This window comes from Gossypium hirsutum, chromosome A06, assembly GCF_007990345.1.
Source record: "Gossypium hirsutum isolate 1008001.06 chromosome A06, Gossypium_hirsutum_v2.1, whole genome shotgun sequence".
Classification (NCBI taxonomy): domain Eukaryota; kingdom Viridiplantae; phylum Streptophyta; class Magnoliopsida; order Malvales; family Malvaceae; genus Gossypium; species Gossypium hirsutum.
Window position 1 is genome coordinate 7456709 of NC_053429.1, and position 4640 is coordinate 7461348.

Genomic DNA, 4640 nt, shown 5'->3' on the forward strand with positions numbered 1-4640 from the left:
GCCTGTGTCCAGGCCGTGTGTTAAGCCGTGCCAAAACTATTGAGCATTCTGTTTGTGATGTCATCAACCAAAAAAGGGGCACACGGCCAAGGCACACGTCCGTGTTCTTAGCCCGTGTGGCGAATTAAATTCCAAAATTAAGGTGCAGTTTTCACACGGCCAGGGCACACGCCTATGTTCCCAGGCCGTGTCTCTCACACGGCCGAGACACATGGTCGTGTCTCAGCCCGTGTGGTCACTTCAAACCCAAAATACTAAATGCAAGGGACACACGGCTGGATCACACACCCATAGCGTAGGCTGTGTGTTACACACGGCCTAAACACACGCCCGTGTGTCTATCCGTATGGACAATTTTTAGGCTATTTACCAAGCCATTTGCCACCCTAAACTTTCATACCACTTTGAAGCATTTATAAGCAACCAATTCATGCAAGTTCCAATACAAAATATACCATTTAAACACATACAACATCTAATATACCAAGTAATATCCATATAAAAGCCAACCACATAACAAAACATCATTTGAGCTACTTCATTTCATAACTTCTTTATCAAAACATACAACTTATGAACACTTACATTCTTTCAAAATGTAGTACCAAAATAAGCCAACTCACATGGCTTAACTTATATACCAAAACATATCAAAAGCATAATATTGACTAGCTTAGACATCACCTTATAAACTAGCCTATACATGCTATATTTACAATATCTAGAAGTTCAAAAGTACCAATTAGAAATTTGATAGTGTGATGTGCAACTCCGACTTGTCCGAAACGAGCGAGCTAACGAACCACTAATAAGCATAGAAAAGAAAACAGAGTAAGCTTTATAGCTTAGTAAGCCCGTATAATTCAGAATTTAACTTACCAAAACAAAGCAATTTAATAAGGTAAATTCAATTCAAATTTCCCAATGCCTATCACAAGCATTTACCAACAAGTTAGGCACATACATATAAATACATGTAACCATGTAATAACTAACTCTCAATATTCAATTCAATGTACCATATCAATATTTCATTTAAAACATATATTCAAAAATGGAACTCATCAGTATAGATCATATTTATGCCTGTTGAACCTATTAGAACTTCAAAGGATACTCGGTGATAAACATCAGTAATCCGTCAATTCATTATCATTTATGCTCTTTCGAGCCATGATCGGTAAGCTCTTTCGAGCCGAAACGGTAAGCTCCGTAGAACTAAATCGGTAAGCTCTGTAGAGCTAAATCTGTAAGCCCGAAGGACTGAACGGTAAGCTCATAAGAGATGAAACGGTAAGCTCAAATGAGCTGTGGTGAGTCCACAACAAATGCAGGAGCTTGACCAAAATGGTAACCCTAGTGACGAGTCACTTGTATCCTATGAATTCATACGATTCAACAGGGCTCGGTAATGAATATAATATGAATCAATAACATTCGAATTTCAAATTTATACATTGCTTAAACATAATTATACATTTCAAATATTCACAAACATATAGAAGTTCGATTCTAATTATACAAGCTTACCTCGTGTTGCTCGGATAACCGTCGACTACTCGTCTACTTTTCGTTTCCCCGATCTAACTACGGTATTTGCTTATCTTGATCTATAAGCTATCAAATTAACTCATTTAATATTCATTCAACTTAATTTAGCCTAACATATTCATTTTTGGTCAAATTACAAATTCACCCCTAGACTTTTGACTACTTCACAATTTAGTCCTTTATACACAAAATGGCAAATTTATGAAATTTACCCTTAACCCATGTATAGTCGAATTTCACATGACCTCCATACAGCCCATATTTTCATTTTTTTCACATTTTCAACCACAAAATTTCTATCTTTCACAATTTAATCCCTAATTCTCATTTTTGTCAAAAAATCACTTAACAAAACTTGTTTAACTAGCATCAAGCTTCTATAATCTATCATTAAATATCTAAGAACTCAAGTATTCATTAATGGAACTTTACAAAATCATGAAAAATTCAAAAATTAAGGTACGGGCTAGCTAGATTACTAAGCAACGAGCTCAAAAATGTAAAAATTATCAAAAACCAAGCTTAACACATACCTAATTTGCATAACACAAGGGTCGAACATTTAAAACTCTTTTCTTTCTCTTTTTATTTGAAGTTTCGGCAACCAAGATGAACACATGCATGTTTTGTTTTGTTTTATTTTATTTTAATTAACATTATTTATCAATTACCATTTTAGCCTTATTATAAAACATTAACAATTATCTAACCATGCACCATATTGTCCACTCATAATATTGATGGACTATTTTCCATGCAAGTCCACTAAAATTAAAAACACAGCAATATAACTTCTTTTTCTAATAGCATGCAAGATTTGCACCTTACGCGATTTAGTCATTTTTACCGAATTGACCATCTGAACGGTAAAATTTCTCTACGAAACTTTCACACAATGATTCTATCATACTGTAAACCTTATAAAAATAATAAAATAAAAATTTTGACTTCAAATTTGTGGTCTCAAAACCACTATTCATATTTGGGTCAAATATGGGCTGTTACAAACAATTTCACGAATTTAAATATGGGCTAGCTAGAACACTTAACAACGATCTCAAAAACATAGAAATTATCAAAAACCGAACAAAAACGGACCTTTAATCAAGCTTGGAAATAGATGAATATCTAAACATATGAACCTAGCTTTTCTTTCTTCAATTTCGACAAGGATGATGAATAATGACCAAATTTTATGCCTTTGTTTTTTTAATAATACATAAATAAGCCATTTTACAATTTTACCCTTAATGAAATAACATTTCAACATATAATGAATGTCCAACAATGTCCACTAACATTAAAAATGGTTTATTTACCATTTAAGACCACCATATTAAAAAGCCAAAGCAATTTGATATCCTTAACATATAGAATGCAACTTTTGCATTTTATGCGATTTAGTCCTTTTCTCAAATTAGACATCCAAACGATAAAATTATCACACAAAACTTTCACACATACATTATCACATACTGTAAACACCAAAAATAATATAAAAATAATTTTTTGACATCGAATTGTGGTCTCAAAACTACTGTTTCGACTAAAGTCTAAACCGGGCTGTTACAAGAGCCGCCAGATAACAGGCTTATTAGCCTTTCAGACACTTCCTTCGAATATCATCAACCCACCTCGATGCAATGCAACATACAATAAATGATATGCTATTATGCGGTTAACCATCCATACATTAAGATCATCATACATGCTTATCACAAAAGTCAGTCAAGCATCATACAATCAGATCACATAATTAGGGGTCTAAGTAATACTTACCGACCCTACAGTAGGTCCACAGTCGACATGGGTGACTCGTGCAACCTTACATAACTTTTCAGAAAAATGGGCTCAAATGCCCATGTGGCCTACCCGTGTGGGCCCACACGCCCGTGTGGGCCCACACGGGCTGTGTGGCTCACACGACCCAAATTGGCCACACGACCTGGCCCAGAAATCCACACACGCGTGTGGTTTACCTGTATAGGCCCACACGCCCGTATGGCCCACACAGCCAAAATTGGTCTAGCCCGTATGTCACACATTGCCTACCTGGCCATCACACAGCCGTGTCACATGCACACGCCCTGGCTCGTCAATCACACGCCCGTGTTCCATCACATGGCCTACCACACGGGCGATTAGACGCCCATGTGGCATTGATAGTTTCGTTTTTTAACTTTTTTCGAAACCTTATTTTCTGCGTTTCTGAGTATACACCTGTATCGTTTTCGCTCCTAAACGTAATCCCAAATTTTCAGAACCTATATTCATCCAATACAACACCACAATCAGTCTTACTTTACGATTAAACTAAATCCCAAAACCAAAATATTCATCCCTAAAGCGATGAACTCTTACCGCAAAACTTCGAATCGATTCGCTACGAAACAGTACGAAAGAAGCCTTAAACCCCACGATTTACTCACGTGTGACTTACGCTTCAAAAGAAAAGATGAGGCAAACACACAAAAATGGAATGGAAGAAAAAGGAAAACCAAAAGAGAAACAAAAGCAATTTTGGCAACAAGTGGGGAAGAGAGGGACGGCATAGAGAAAAGGGGGTAAAGTTTCTTTTTTTTTTTCAAAAACGAAAACAAATGGGATATTCAGATAACCCCTAAATTCTTTCCTCTAAACTCTCTTCGCCCAACTCCCCACTACATCCACTACTGAGAGTTCTAATTCAATCAAAACTCTCTCTCAGGAATGAACAAAAATAATTTCCCGCTCGCTTTGGGATTCAAACACAAGACCTCCAGCATAATGACTCTCCACTTAACCACCAGACCAGCAGGCCCATTCTGATAAGTACTTACAAACTTTAAATTAAAAAGCCTACTAACTAGAGATAGGGATATATTCATAAAAAAAATTCCAAAATTTCCAAAGCTAGGACTTGAACTTAGGACCTCACACATACACCTAGAACACTTAACCATTGAAGCAGATACACACTTGTCTCAAACTCTTCAAAAGCTGAAATCAAAAATGTTTGGGGTGTTACACCCACATTAACAATTAATCAGAAAAGTTTAGCCATATGAACTTACCTGACTAAATTACAGAAATACCAAGATTTAGGGGCA